Source organism: Camellia sinensis, chromosome 8, assembly GCF_055761805.1.
Source record: "Camellia sinensis isolate YWXY chromosome 8, ASM5576180v1, whole genome shotgun sequence".
Taxonomy (NCBI): domain Eukaryota; kingdom Viridiplantae; phylum Streptophyta; class Magnoliopsida; order Ericales; family Theaceae; genus Camellia; species Camellia sinensis.
Genome location: NC_138968.1, coordinates 145,528,398 through 145,545,500, shown reverse-complemented (window position 1 = coordinate 145,545,500; position 17,103 = coordinate 145,528,398). Strand labels below are relative to the sequence as shown.

The window sequence follows — 17,103 nt, the reverse complement described above, 5'->3', positions numbered from 1 at the left end:
ATCTAAAAAATCTATCTAAAATATTTCGTAAAAATAATTTAGAATCAATTAAATTTTATTTATTTTTATCACAGTTACATATAAGAGAATATTTTTTATTCTTATGTCATTAATTGTGTGCTCTAAGTTCTTAATAACAAATACATGTCATAATTTAGTTGGTAAAAACTAAAAAATAAATCACAAAAATTATATTTATGATAAAATATAAATACATTTTGTCTTATGAATTTTGCAAATTTAATTTATCATATAATAATGGTAAATTACATCTGTCAATATATTAATTTTTTTTCAAGTTTTGTAAAGTCTAAAATTTTTTCTAGCATCAATATTATAATTTATCTTATGTTATAAGATTTACGTAAAAATGGATTAAAATTCACTTGAGATATTAAATTGAGGCTTAACATTAGATTTATGCCAACTTGTCTTTTATCTAATCATTAAAAATTACCCTTGCTTATTCCTAACTTATATGAATCATTTGACCTATCTATTTATTAAATTAGTAAATAAATATTTGTAAGTATTTTTTATAATAATTAAAAATTTTGAACTTAGTTTAAAAAAACTATATATTTATGTTTAAAACAACTAAATGAATAGTTATATATATTTATGGATGAAAAAATTATCTAAGATAGAGCACCCTAAATTGTAGGTCATATATTTTAATCCTAATAAATTTAAATTTTATCATAGCTTACCAATTTGTGACTGATATGAGCAAATTTGAGAGATTTTAATATTGGATTAAACACTAAAATGTAACTAAGAAAATTTAATTCAAGTCGATTTTTTTGCCAATAATTCTTGATTTAAGTCTAATTCTTGGAGAATCGTCTAGTTCATATACAATCCATAAGTTAATAGACCCACCTATTTATTTAATTTTTAATTAGTAAATATATATATATTTAAAAATTATAACAAAAATAGGAATTATGTACATATTTGTTTGATATATTTATTAACAATTTTAAAATTAATTAAGAAATTATGTAATTATTTTTAAAAGAATAAATTACATTGGTGGTCCTTATATTTTAACTCTTGTATTATTTTTGTCATTGTAATTTTAATTTGCTCGATTTTGATCCTGAATTTATAATTTTATCTTAATTTGGTCCAATTGTTATAATTGCCAGTATTTTTTTTTTATTGAAAATACATACATAAGTAGCATCTGTTATAATTTTATAAATAAAATTATAAATTTGTTCAACTCAGTAAGTTAATGTCAACCAACGCAATAACTATTTTATTTTAAAAATCTTAACCGACATTATCAATTGGACCAAATTGATACCAAATCTAAAATTAATGGACAAAATCAAGCTAATTAAAATTACAGAGATCAAATTGATACAAGAGATAAAATGCGGGAACTATCGATATAATTTACCCTTCATTAAATATGTCTAATAATGATTGTATCAATATTAAGATATATTTATATCTGAAAAACTATTTAAGACCAGATCATTTTAGAACTTGAATAAAAAACTGATGGCTTATTAAAAATATTTAATAATTATAAATTTAAATTTGATCAATTTTTCATTAGGCTTGGTTTGGCATAACCTAAAAAAGTTACTATAGTATTTAAGTTACATCATCTTATTTAAGTCACATTATCTCTCTACCACATCATTTCAAACCCAACCCATGCCTAACCCATATTTGATAAAAAGTCAAAAAGTGCACTTATTTAGTTTATCCCAATTTTTTTTTTTGAAATAGAATTAGGTTATTCGATAATTATAATTCATAGTTTCAATTTTTCTTTGTATTTTTTTAAAAATATTTATAATTATAATTTCTTTTGGAACTTTTCTTTTCAATCTCAAATTAGTTATAACTTGAATTATATATAATTTATTTTTGACTTCTCATCTACAAAAACTAACAATGAATATAAATTGTTTTTGAACATTGTAAAAAATAAATAAAGAAATATATTATCAATAATAATAATAACAAAACATATTTTTATTTATTGTGTGACATCTCACCACTACATTGATAATAGACATTAATAATAAAACTCATTACAATAATACAATAATAATATATCAGATGATAAATAACATGTGATCACAATAATTTTTTATAGTTATACAAAAACACCCAAAATGATATATAAAAAAACAATATATGATCCATATTCAATTTTTATATATTAAAATTCACACTTAATCTCATCCACACATTAGTTTTTTAAATCAATTGATCACCCAAACTATCTACTATTCTTTTAAGTAATATTCACATCTTCAAAACTCACCCAAGCAATACTCTGATCAAGCTCATCATCATCCTTATTGTTGCTATGCTCACCACCTCCACTAACCATTATGCAACTTCAGTATAGTTTTTTATCTTTGCAAATTTAAAAAGACAATATTGGAGAAATAAAAATGTACCGTTAGAGTTTTAAAGAGTTAAAAATAAAAAATGAAAAAAATGTGTGGTTTTAGTTTTTCTTATTCCATATATGGGTGATAAATTTTTTTTTTAAATCCATAAATTATAAAACAGTGTTCATTATTTAAAATTTTATTTATTAATGGGCAAGTCAATTAAATGTTTTAATTTTTTACAAATAAAAAAATTTGAAAAAATTGTTAAGAAAATTTTGAAAAATGGCCAAATCATAAAGAACAATATAAGACGTTATATTCTATTAAAAAACTCATAACTGTATTATCAATTTACATATATCAAAGATAATAATAATAACAACAATATAAAAAACACACAAACATCCACCAAAAAAATAAAAATAAAATTTCAAATTAACTCCCAGAATAAAGCTAGTTAAACAGATATATATTTATTATCAACTTAGTTGGAAAAAAAAGTCATATAGAGAAAAAAAAAAATACTCACACAAAAATAGAAATATACAAAAAAAAAAAAAAATACAAACAAACAAACTTGAAATAAGTTTGGACTATTGACAAAGAAAGAGACTAATTTTTGTATCGTTACTGAGAGGGAGATTAATGATATGGACTTTGTGCCAGACAGATTTGGGCCGGACAGAGTTGTGCCGGACAGATTTGGGCCGGACAGAGTTGGGCCAGACAGAGTTGTGCCGGACAGATTTGGGCCGAACAGAGTTGGGCCGGACAGAGTTGTGCCGGGCAGATTTGGGCCGGACAGAGTTGGGCCGAGATATCGACCGAGCAGGTTGAAAGCCCAGCAGTGCATTGGGCCGAGATGATCGTCTGTTCGCCCAGAGAAGGGCTGCCAGAACTTGGGCCGGGCAGAGTTTGGGCTGTGTGCCACCCCGGACCGGACAGAAACTGCTCGGCAAGGCAGTGCTCGGTCGGACCAGGATGCTCGGTCCGAGGATGGCTGAAGCCAGATAGGCCGAGTGACCGGCGCCCGGGAAGGCGCGGACATCCGAGAAAGTTGTCTGACCGGCAGAAAGGCCGACCCCAGGAGGCACCTCGGGCTAGGCTTTGCCGAGATGCCGCCTAGCCTGGTCCTCCTCAGTCTTGGCCAGTGGAGGCACCTCGGGCTAGGCTTTGCCGAGATGCCGCCTAGCCCGGTCCTCCTCAGTCTTGGCCAGTGAAGTGCTAGGGTATGGAGCACGGCATGGCACAACAACGGATAGGGCAGCTCGGCTGCCGAGCTCCAGCTATGCTGGCAGGCAGTTGAGAGCAGGTGATGAACAGCATGGTTTAAGCTGACAGATGGGATAGCAGAGCCACGTGTCAGGAGATGACAGGGAGTGGATATGGGGCACAGAAGGTATATAAGCCTGTCTGCGCCCCCCATACGCGACAGACGAACATCTCTGTAAGGAATTCTTACACTCAAACACTCTCTCCCTTCTCTCTATTCCCTCCAAGGTGTGTGCTAACTTGATCGTCGGAGGGTTTTTCCGGCCACACACCGCCGGGTAGCTCACCGTCACTTGCTCGCAGGTGATCGGACATCGACGGAGCTCGGAAGAAAGGAGTACGGGCTTGCCGGAACATTTGCTCCCCGTACAGTTACATTTTGAGAGGAGTTAGCTGGGTTGAAAAAAAGATCAAATATTAACTATTCTAAAGAGAGAATTGTGTTGAATTTTTAATTTGATTGGGTTTTTTAAATTTTAGGATTTATATTATTTTCAGAAAAGATGAGAGCGACTTACCATATTATTTTGAATTTTGAAATTTAAAATCATAGATAATTAATGCCTTTATTGTTTCTTTATTTGAATTGTTTTGATCAATATTATTTTTGAAAAGAGTGAGGGTGACTTATCGTATTACTAGGGATAACCCGTGCCTGAAGGCACGACCAACAATATTTTTGGTGTCAGATCTATTACGAAATTCAATTGTAATAAATCAATTCAAAATGATAAATCAATTCTTGCCTAAAAATACCACCTAGTGAAATTGTCCATACACAAATAGTGATATATGGTAAAAAATCCCTATAGCCTTCTAGCAATTTGACAAATTAAAATGACAAATAAAAAATTACTCATGCTTACGATACTCCTAAATTAAACATTGCTAGCAAAACTAATTAATGGTGCCTCCTTAATTAATAGCACAACTAAATATCTCATAAATAACCTCTTATAATACATCCAAGCTCTCTAATAAACTATATGAACAAAGTTGAGAACTGTCTGAAATTGCTAAGTGAACCTTGAAAGATAAATAACTCAAGCATTGAAATGACACATTATCTCATACTCTTAACACTTGTAGCACATTCAAGCTCGCTATGTTAAAAAAAAGGACACAAAGTACAACAAAATAATAAACCCAATAAAATTAACATAATAACCAAATTTATTAGATTGATGTAATTGAGAATTAATTAACACTAAAAAGAGATAACCAATTCAAAACCATCTTCTATATGTGACCAATGGACATTTTAGCTTAAGTGACATTATCATATAAAGCTGCCTTGCGTTAGAACTATGTTCACCAACACTTCCTCCATGGACTTGACACATCCTCCATCTTAGCTTTGCCCATTGTCATGTGAGAAAACAAACAATAAGCTCCACTACTCTAACTGCAAAAGGGCCAACAAATTAGATTAAAATAAATTTTCTAGTAATTAAGAAATCACCAAACAATAAATTATATAATCTAGTGTGTTTCTTAACAAAGACAAACCCATAGAATAAACCAATCCAAACAAAGCCAAGGATAAAGTAATGCTAAATTCTTTTATGAATGGTCAAGAACAAATAAATAAAAAGATCTTGTCACGACCTAAACCCGCCCCTATGGGTTTAACACCGTAACCGGCTAGTAATTCGTGATTACTGAAGGCCTACTTAACAGTAATGACAGTGATACAGAGTAAAGTGGCTGGTGGAAGCCAAAACAGTAAATAAAAGATGTCCAATAAGCTGTGACAGTCTGAATGCAAAAAGACTTTATGCATAAGTCATGTTGATAAACAAAACATATATACATGCGACATATCTACAAACATCTATGTCAGGGACCAAATCCTTAACTATAACTGTACAGTCAAGTCTTAAACATTTATTACAGATCAGAAACAAAAGGGTGAAACTGAGACACCCCAAAATAGCCTTAGCTTGAACAGACTCGGAACCTCGAGGTGAGGCACGGTGGTTGGCTTGACAAAACGGGAGCTTAACTTGAAGCTCCTAGCACCGGTCCGGTGCCTGGACACCTACATATAAATATAAACAGTGAGTTAAAGCCCAATGAATAACGAATGCGTAAAGGGGTTAAGAATGAATGTCCTTTCATTAATTAAAACAGTCATTTAGAATTCATAACAGTTATATGTGGCATGTCCAATAGCAAAACAGTACAGTAGGTCTTAATAGACCGAATAGTCAGTTGATGGCCATCGTAACGGTAAACAGTAGTAGTTCTAACACTGATACACAACAACATAGACAATATAGTGATATTTATCACCAAAAAAAAAAAAAAAAAAAAAAACATAGACAATATAGTGAGAACATGTGCCTAAAGGCTGTTTAATAAAACCTAAGCATTCGATAGTGTATACAACTCAACATTAAATGAGAAAAAAAAAATTGTATAAAACTCAATAGTGTATATGTAAAAACTTAAAAAATATATTTTCAAAATCTTTAAGAGTAATTCAGCCATAAATTATCTATTAGCATCATTATTTCAACACAATTTTTTTTAAAAAATCAATCCATTAAAGTTTATTCACCTGGGTTCCTTTACCCTAACTCTTCCACATTCACATTCCACTTTTTTCATGTAGACTAACAAAGAATAACACAATTGGTGAACAAAATATTGAATTGCCCTTTTTTGGCCTTCTAAATGACAAAATCAAAGTCTAAAAATCTAACAAAATCAAAGTCTAAAAATCTAAAATACCACACAACAATCAAATAGAAAATTACTCATGTCTACGATACTTCTAAATTGAACATCGCTAGCAAAACTAATTAATGATGCCCACTTAATTAATAATACAGCTAAATACGCCATAAATAATTTCTTGCAATACATTCAAGCACTATAATAAAATTATGTGAACAAAGTTGAAAACTGCCTGAAACTACCAAGTGAACCTTGAAAGATAAATAACTCAAGTATTGAAATAGTCTATTATCTCATACTCTTAGCACTTGTAGCACATACAAGCTCACCGTGTCAAAATAGAGATCTCATGTCTCGAGCAATTTGATTACATGCCTAACACTTATTTTCTATATTTAAGCAAGTACAGCAAAAAAAAAAATGGCAAAATAAAAGTTAAAATTTAAAAATTTAAACTTGATGACAAAATAGTGCTGCATTAGATAACATTTACCTAACTATTCCTTTTTTTCAAATAAAATGTTAGAGACGAGTCAAACAACTTTGACATGTCACCAAAATATTTTACAAAATTGACTCAACTTGAGAGATTGTAGGTTGCAAAACTTGGTCTCTAATCTTACCCTTCTAGTGGATGACTCGTGCCTAAAAATACTTGTCTAAAAATACCACCTAGTGAAATTGTCCATACACAAATAGTGATATAGGGTAAAAAATTCCTTTAGCCTCCTAATAGTTTGACAAATTAAAATGACAAAATAGAAAATTACTCATGTCTACGATACTCCTAAATTGAACATTGCTAGCAAAACTAATTAACGGTGCCTACTTAATTAATAGCAATTGTTTCTAGTGCAAAAGTTACTTCAATTTTGTTGCCTTAAATGCAAGAGAAGTAACCAAACAACTAGTTTCAGCATTCTCATGGAAGCATTAACAATAACAATATAATAAATCAATTGCTAATTTAATATTCCTTTCATAATCAATTAAGAAAAGCTCCACAATTAGAATACAAAAGAAATTCTATATAAAATATCAAAAGAATCCTGCATATAATATCAAATGTATTCCTATATGAAATATCAAGACAAAGAACAACGAAGACAATTGCTTTCGAGATGATAATTTACTGTATTCCATAAAAATATTATTCAAAGGATATGATCAATTTAAAAGAGGGAAGAAAAAAAAAAAACCATAAACTCAAAACCAGTCAACCCATTGCTTCAAATAAAAGAATAATGAACTTAAAATATGAACTTGGCATTCATTTTCATTCTAACAACTGTGTCAAAATTAGAGTGTCATAGTGTTGGTGACAGGTTCATACCCAAATCTTGCACATACCATGATAGAGAGGCTTGAATAGCAATTTCACTCACTTATAAAACTCAAAGCATTATGAGCTGCTTGAAATATTTATGTTCAACAAATGGAATTAAAGTGTAATACCCATGACTTACATATGTCAAAATAGACAACAAAAGATAACATTCATTTGAATATTTATCAAGCTTGGAATTGCATTCCTACATTGTTTTCATGCTAAAGCTGTGTTTGGATTATGAATAGGGATTTGGAAAAGGAAAGAAAAATAGAGAAATAATTTAGTTTATATTCCATTCACATTTTGCTAATTCTTTTACTCTCTCTCTTCATAATCCTACCAAAATCCACGATCCAAACACACCTACGAATATTATACAACACATCCGTAACATAGACATTTTCATAAATGTGTCCTTTAAAAAAAACATAAGCATAACTATGCCAATCTTAAGCAATGTTCCTACAGGAGAGGGGAAAAGAAAAAAAAAAGAGTCATATTAGCACCTCCATAATTCTATCCCACGAGAAATTGAAGTGCCAACAAATTATTATTGAATAGTAATTAAGATATAAAGCTCATAGGCATTATAGCGATCCTGGTTGTCCATTTACTGTTCAGTTGTATTCCGGTGTAACGCCCTCAAAATAAAAGTATTAAACCCATCAATTAAGAGATTCATTAACATATAAGATAACCATATTCTTCCATTTCTTCAGAGTCTTATTACATAAGTATTACTTGTTAACAACAAAAGCAAAATGCCCTACGGGCTTACAGCTTTCCAAGTTAACACTTGGTTACACAAAAGGAGTACTAACTCATACACTTTAAGCCCTTGGCTTGTATTTACATGTAATACATCAAAAGTAAACGACAACATTATGTCCGCCTCAAGCCTCCCAAGCTATGTCCTTGGAGGTGGCATGCTTCCTGCACCTGAAAATGATGTTCCCATATAGGGTGAGCCACAGCCCAGTAGAAATATACTAAACCAACCATGAACATTGACTAAAACATTAGCAATTGATAGATGGCCAACACTGATACATTCACATAAATCACATATTTATGTCATACGACTTATGAGTCCAAGTTTCCTTTCATTTTCCCTTTTTCAACAGATAGGCATATAAGCACCACCCACATTCTCAACAGATATGTATAACAACAATATCCACATTTTCAGATAAGCAAATAAGCTATATCCACATTCTACAACAGATATGTATAATCACAATATCCACAGATAAGCATATAAGCTATATCCACACTTCTCTAGACAAGCATATGAGCTGTATCTACGGAGTTCATCCCCTATCTTCTCGTAACACTATCCGGTTTAGAGGTATATCCCCTATCTTCCCCTAAACCGCGGAGTACATCCCCCATCTCCTCCTCTACACATAACGTATACAAACACATTGGTTCTATATACAATCACTCAATACATGTAGTTAATGTATTCTATCAACCGTCAAGTTCCATGACACACTTCATTGATTAGTTTCAATTTGCCTAATCATCATGGATTGTCTACAACAATCACGACTATCCTCCACCGATAGCCCAAAGCAGTTATTTCTAAACAGAAAATAAATGCACAAATGGATATTCAATCAACATTTCATTTCCTCACTTCTCACAATTAATTATCCCAATTAATTAAACAATGTAATTAGGTCAATTCCCATAATTAACATCTCAACCCTTAGGTCCCATTTTCATCAATAATTCAACATTCATTCCATTTCTTCATGCCAAACATGCATCTAGGTTTATTATGAGTAAAACCCCAACTTTTGTAAAATAGCACAAAAGCCCCAAACTTTCACAAAATAACCAAACCAACCCCAACATCTCAAAATACCAAAATTTAAAGACAAAATCCATAGAGAGGAGTAGGATATCCCTACCTCAAATTCGGAGCCCCAAAGGAGAAGACGACAAAACCCAACGTGCTCCAAAACCCGAGATTTTCAGATTAAAAAGTAGCCCTCGACGATCAACAACTTTTTTGTAAAGGCCAAAGGTGAGCAAATCACTCCTACTAGATCAAAACCTAGAGAGAAGGTAGAGTCTAGAGTGAGAGGCTCAACAATGGTGAGCAAAAAGTGATTTGAAAAGTCACAAATTTCGGGACTTAAACCCAGTCTCCCGCTCGAGCGTAAAACACCCCGCTCGAGCGTCACTCACAGACTCCCGCTCGAGCGTCCAAACTTCCGCTCGAGCGCCGGATGCACTCTCCCAGCACTTTTTACAGAGCCAGGCCTCCGCTCGAGCTTCCAACTCTACGCTCGAGCGTCACTCAGACAACCCCGCTCGAGCGTACAACGCTGCACAGGAAAATACTGAATGGGTGTAATCTCCGCTCGAGCGCCCAAACCCCCGCTCGAGCGTACATGCCAAAATCTGGGCAACTAGTTTTGGTTTCTAAACTCAACCAACCTATAACAAACCCGCCCAACACATCCTATAACTCAATTAAGAAGTAAAAAGGATGTAAACAAAATAATAAACAACTACCAACATCCACGGACACATGTCTGGATCACTGTACAACAAGGGTAAACCCGGGATCGCTATATCCGGACTCGGTTCCGTGGAGTTGGTAGTTGTATCTATCTTGTTGTCGTCCTTTAAATCCATGTGTTTGAGTTTTAGTATGTGTTGGGCTTGGTTGTTACAGGTTGGTAGAGCGTTGGCTCCCATTTCTGTTGCCCATTTTTTGAGTTGTCCGCTCGAGCGGGTCATTTTACGCTCGAGCGGGGTTTACACCCTTCCAGTATTTTGAGTCCCTGCAAAACTTCTGCAGGCGTGTTTTCTACCCTCGAGCGGGTTTCTTGCGCTCGAGCAGGTTTGTTGGCGCTCGAGCGGGTTGTACCTCGTTGGTGAAAGTTCTGGGAGATGAAAATCTACGCTCGAGCGGACTGGTCTTTCGCGCTCGAGCGGGTGTGTTTCGCCTTTGTGTCTTGGCGCTCGAACGAGAATTCTTGCGCTCGAGCGGGTTCAGTTTTCTATTCTTGACGCTCGAGCGTCCTATTATCCGCTCGAGCGGGAATGTCGTATATCAGTTGGCAGTTGGGCGTTTTAAAATCACTTTTTACATTCTCTCCCTCTCTCTAACTTTCTAAAAACACTTTTGAGAGCTTCTCTCTCCAGGATCTCCCTTCTCTCTAGGGTTTGATCTAGTTAGAGTGTCTCCCTATCTTCTGGCATTTGTAAAAAGTGTGTTGATCGTCAAGGGTTTCGTTTTGATCCGAGAATCGTGGTGTTTGAAGCATCTTCGCTTTCTTCTCCTTCTCCGTTTGAACTCTAACTTTGAGGTAGGGATATCCTACTCCTCTTTATGAGCTTTGTCTTTGAATTTTAGCATTTTGATATATTGGGGGTTGTTGGGTAATTTTGAGAAAGTTTGGGTCTTTGTGTAATTTTACAAAAGATGGGGTTTTATTTATAATTAAACCTATATGCATGTTTGGCATAGAGAAATGATATAGATGATGAACTATGGATGAAAGTGGAACCTTGGGGTTGTTATGTTAATTATGGGAAAATGTCCTAATTAGTTGGATAAATTAATTTGTATAATTAATTTTGAGAAATGAGGAATTGAATTGCGAGTATTCAAATTGAAAAGATTATGGGGTTAATGGGTGTAGTTGGATTCATTTAATCGCTCACCTAGGATGAATGTTGATAATATATCCATTTGGTGCATTTATTTTCTGTTTAGAAATAATTGCTTGGGTTATCGGTGGAGAATAGCCTTGATTGTTGTAGACAATGCATGATGATTAGGCAAACTAAAACTAATCGAATGAGTATGCTATCGAATATAGCGGTTGTAATAGTACATCGACTTTATGTATTGAATGTTTATGTATATGATCTATGTTTATATACATTGTGTGTGTGGGAGGAGATAGGGGATGCATTCCACAGTTTAGGGGAAGATAGGGGATGGACCTCTAAGCCGGGTTGTGTGTGACATTGATACAGCACTACAATGTGTATCAAGTGTTGATTATGGAAGTGTTTAGATTGATTTGATATAGCACTAAAATGTATATCGTTATCAATTGTGAAGTATAGAAGTGTTTCTATGTCATGTTGATACAGCACCACAATGTGTATCGTTCGTATAGTATGGGAGTGGCTTATGTGTTATTGATATAGCATCAAAATGTGTATCCACCATGAATTTCGAAAGTATTTTTAAGATGAGTCCTATTCTCATCATGTTATTTGGCTAAGTTTTGAGCCTTGTTTTCAAACTCAAGGTTGAAAAAGAAATGAGAAATGAAATGTAACATAGACTTAAATGTCATGAAACCGGAATGTGATCTAAGTGAGTGTATTGGTGTTGACCATCTATCAACTGCTAGTCTTTTAGTCATTGTTCATAGCTGGTTTAGCGTATTTCTGCTGGGCTGTGGCTCACCCTTTATGGGACATCATTTCCAGGTACAAGTAGCATGCCACCTCCAAGGACATAGCTTGGGAGGCTAGAGGCAGACAGACTGCTTTTGTTGTTTGCTTCCGTTTGATGTATTTCATGTAAATTGAAGCCAAGGGCGGCTTAATATGTATTGAGTTAGCACTCTTTTTTTTTTGTAACCAAGTGTTAACTTGGAAAGCTGTAAGCCCGTAGGGCATTTACTTTTGTTGTTAACATGTAATACTTTTGTAAGAACTACTTTGATTAATGGACAGATAGTTAGTTTCTTTTATATCAATGCATGTCTAAAGTGATGGTTTTTATGTATTTTTTTGAGGGCGTTACAGGCATGGCTACTAATAGAAGTTTTTTAAAAAATTACAAAAAAAAAAAAAAGAAGCGAAAAATCATATGCATAATGCTTCCTTTTGGAATTATACCACCAGGATTTTTATTAACCCAAGAAAGACAAATTTAGTGATGTATTTTTTGTTAATGTTAAAGTGGCAGATAACATCAAATTTTATTGCTAAGAATATAATTGAAACTACCTAATAGAATTTTCAGGTAGTTTTCAGCTAATTAATGTAAGCAAATTCCTGAACCCAAACAAATATTAGCTAAACACACGTACATGTACCTCAAAGAGATACAGAGAGAAAAAGAAAGTAAGAGGATCAAACATCAATCAATTGAAGAGAAACCCATTACAAATAGTTTCTCTTTATTCCCAACTACAAAAGTTTCTCTTTCTTTCTCCGATTCAAATCTTAGGAAAGTAAATGCAACATATCAGTCTATTCCTTCCCTTCACAATAAAAAACCTTCCTAACATAATTCAAATTAATCCCAACCAAAGAATCCACATGATCAAAGTAGTTAGAAAGTTTTATAGCAATATCCAAAAGTTCTTTTTGTTTTGGGAAGAAAGTTGGGAATAAATCTAACCAATAACAAAAATCTACATGATCAAGGTTTTCCTGCTATATACAAATCACAAAGCAAAACAAACAAATCACTGAGAAGAATAGAGTGAAGTAGTGGGTTGTGCACCAACCAATAATAAAACTTCAAGAGGGCTTAAACCTTACACCTCTTTGGAAATAGAGCATCCTTGGAACCCTCAAGACAATATCAGACATCCAATTGAAATCATTAATAAAAGACAATAATTCGTGACTCAATCAAAAAACCAGATGCCCAATCAAAACTTCATGTTGCATGTATCAGAGACTTAATCAATCCCTAGTTGTAAATGGCCTAATTGATACCAAATCAATCCCTAATTGATACCCAAAGTATGATAATTGTAAGAAAAGATTAAACCATTGCTTCAAAATGTATTCAACTTTTCAACTCAATAGCAAGCATGATTGATGATTAATTCGTAGACTTGTAGAGTCAAGAAAGACAACCAACCAAAAGAAAAAGTTAGTCAATCAGAATGAGCAACCATTGCTTAAATAAGAATACAAATCACATACTTACCTCAGTGTTTGGATGTGATAGGTTCTAAAGAAGTTTTACTTCTTCCTCATGCTCTCTAATGTGAGCCTATTAAGCAAATTAAAAACAAAAAAAAATAGTTTTGCCAATCAACTAATCCAAATATATACATAGTTATATAGTACACCACAAAGACAAATCTTCAAATACAAATTGTAGGAATCCATAACATAAATGTAGTAAAGCAATTAAACTTGTGTTTTCTCTTCTTGAACCACTATTGACTGTAATTGTAACTTCATTCAGACATATCCCAATGACAACAAAACAAATGCTATGTATAACAAATTACTAACCTGCTTGATGGCTATGTCTAACAAATGTACAACAAAACAAATGGTATGTATAACAAATTACTAAATAAATGCTACATAAAACAAACTAATAATAATAAAATTACTAACCTGCTTAATGGTTGGAAGCTCTCTATAATCCAGCCAAATGCACTGTAGGGTGTGGCTGCTTCAATAAGAATCTGATTCTCAATTTACAAATGTTGGAGTCGATCGGTGTTATTCTAATTAACGACAAGAATAAAAATTAAAATTTAGGAATAATTATTGAAAAATGTTTACACAAATGTAGAGATAGAATAAGAAAGAGACCATAGATTGTGATGGAGGATACCCATTGAATCGTGGCCTCGAAATCGCTTTAAGTGCTTCAGTCGTCCATCAGCACTTCGTATATCAAGTCTCAATTGTTCTTTCGTAATCACCACAAACCCATGGTGAAGACTGTGATGGTTGAGACTTTAGAATGGGCTGTGACGACTACATCGAGGAGAAAGTTGAAGCGGTCTCAAACCCATGGTGAGGAGGTGAAAACAATGAGGAAGATAAGAGGAAGGAGCTGAAACAACAACATTAAACCTACAATGGAAACCAAGCACCCTGTTACCAACAAATATTGCAAAAAATAAAAAACAAAACTAATGTTTAGCATCAAACCAAACAAAACTAAAGTATAGTTCAAATCTATCACAATTTTAGCAACGAAACTAACTAATTAATCAACAAAACCAATTAAAGTTTACAACAACTTTCTCCAGTGTTTCAACAAAACTAACTAATTAAATATCTATTTGAGATCTCATTGAACAAAACACTGAATACCCAAACACTGAATACCCACAACCTTAGTCTGCTCCATTGCCTCCATCAAAGTCGCTGCATCGTATGGCAGAAAACATAATGGTGCTCAAATAGATAGACTAATGGGCTGCTCAAAAAAAAAAAATAGATAGATTAATGGTGACTTTAGAAATTGATTCAAAACAAATCTAGCAATCGAAACTGATTTAATACAAATCTAATACAAATCAGCAAAAGGAAATCAATTAATTAATCAACAAAACTAATTAATTAAAGTTTCCAGTAGCTTTTCCCATGGTTTCAACGTCTCCAACATAACTAACTAATTAAAATAACTATTTGGGATATCCTTGAATAGAGCTAGCAAGACCAAGACACTGAAATAGGGCCAGCAAGGCCAAAATGAATACCCACAACCTTAGTCTGCTCCACTGCTGCAGTCGAAGTCACTACAAAGATTGATTAATGGTGCTTAAACATACAGTAGAAAAAATATAAAGAGATACATTAAAGATAATGGTGCTTAACGGTAGGGTAGAAAAAATATAACGAGATAGATTAATGGTGCTTGAACAAAGGTTGATTAATGGTGCGTGAAACCCTTGCTATTGAGTACAAAACCCAATAAAAAAATATTAATTTTGACAAAATACAATCGTAATAGATCTTTAAGTAAAATCCAAGAATGACAGTAACCAAAATTTAACTTTCTTTACTTTTTTTGCCACTTTCTCAGCAACAAATAAACAATTAATTCACCACATTGATGAAATTTTGCAGGTTCAAACACAAACCCAAAGACTAACTATACAAACCATAAAAAAAATAAATAAATAAAAATTCAATTGGTTCAAATTGCTGGAGTTCAACACAATTCAATTGTTGCCCTAAAAGGATCTAGAACAGTGTCAATGCTTCTTTTATTCAACCATAGAAGTTAGCTTCAACCAAAACTAATCTGCTTACAAAAAGGTTGAATAGAGAGAGCAAAAGTATTAAGAAGGCAATGTAAAGTGCCAAACAATTTCTTACTCATAATAGTAAACACTCATACCCAACTCATTTTTTTAAAAAGGTAATCTAATTTCATCCTATTTTTGTAGAAACAGAATCAATAAAAAGAAATAATTTTGTACTGGTAATTATGTCCAAGAATTTTGCTATTCGAAATTTTGTACTGGTAACAAATAAGAAAAAAGAAAAACAAATCCAAATAAAAGAGGGGAAAAAAAGTGAGAGGGAGAGAGAGAGAAGAGGCAAAGATTGATTATCATATCAAAATCTAAAATCCAAAACCCAAATAAAACCCTAGATTCACACACCCTCTTCAAAAAAAAAAAAAAACCCAGCAGAGGGGAGGAAAAGATTGAACAATAATAAACCCAATGGAACAATAACAAACCCAATAGAACGATAACAAAAGGGAGAGTAAAAAAGGTGAGGATTTAGCCTTTTACCTTGGAGCTGTGTAAAGAGAGAGGAGGAAAACATTGAGCCAGATGGTACAAATCACCCCCTCTCAGCGAGGTTGTATTTCGTCGGAGGAAATCACCACCAGAGATTACTTAAACTTCTAGAGAGAGAAAGCTTGGTGGAAAGAAGAAGATGTAGAGGTGTGAGAGAGAATGGAGTTTCAAATTTTGAAATCAAAATTAGAGAGAAAGAGGAAGAAGACGTCTGTGGGAGAAAGAGGAAGAAGTTATTTAGTGCAAAATTGATTAAACCAAAGCTAAATCTGGACCATTTATTAAACTTAGTAAAATTGATCTAAACCATTGAAATGTCCAAATAGGACAAATGAGAGTAGGATATTTTCAACCCTTAGATTAAATCAATTTGATGGTCTATATTTTGACACACATACAAATGTCCCATCCCCAATTCAAAAACACCCTTCCCTTGTTATATAGATTTTGAATTTTAAAATTCAAAATCATAGATAACTAGAGTTTTTTTTTTTTGAACTAGAGTTTTTTTATTATTATTTTTATTTCTTTAAAAATTAATAAATTAATAAAATTAGTTTGAGAGTTTAGAACTCGTACAATCAATGTTCTTAAAACTCCATTTTCCTTATATAGAGCCCAGGGATGCTATGATGCCTCCAGAAAGCATCATTTTTTGGATAAAAGAAAAAAAGAAGAAGAAAAAGATCAAATATTATGAGACCAAACACAAACACGTACAAATATTCATTTTATAATGGCTTTATTTGGGAAGTTAACTATTTTAATTGTCTATGTATCTTTAAAATAATTATGTTTGAGAAATTTGTTTTTTGTTTTTTTTTATAGTTAATTTGATGGTTGTGAGAAAAAAAAAGTAAAATGATTATAAGTTGGACGTGACATTTTATCTTTTAATGAGTTATTTTAGCCTAACACTCTTTCCAAACACCCCTAATATGTTATT

At 32.9% G+C, this 17,103-nt stretch overlaps 1 long non-coding RNA gene across 1 annotated transcript; it reads right to left on the bottom strand.

Moving 5' to 3' along the window:
• Window positions 1-4,793: 4,793 nt before the first annotated feature.
• LOC114262233 (uncharacterized) lies at window positions 4,794-16,411 on the bottom strand. Its single transcript, XR_014338370.1, has 5 exons — window positions 16,149-16,411; window positions 14,735-14,818; window positions 14,203-14,469; window positions 14,002-14,114; window positions 4,794-5,679 (listed from the first exon to the last, which is right to left on the bottom strand). It is a non-coding gene; the product is annotated as an uncharacterized LOC114262233 (long non-coding RNA).
• Window positions 16,412-17,103: the final 692 nt, after the last annotated feature.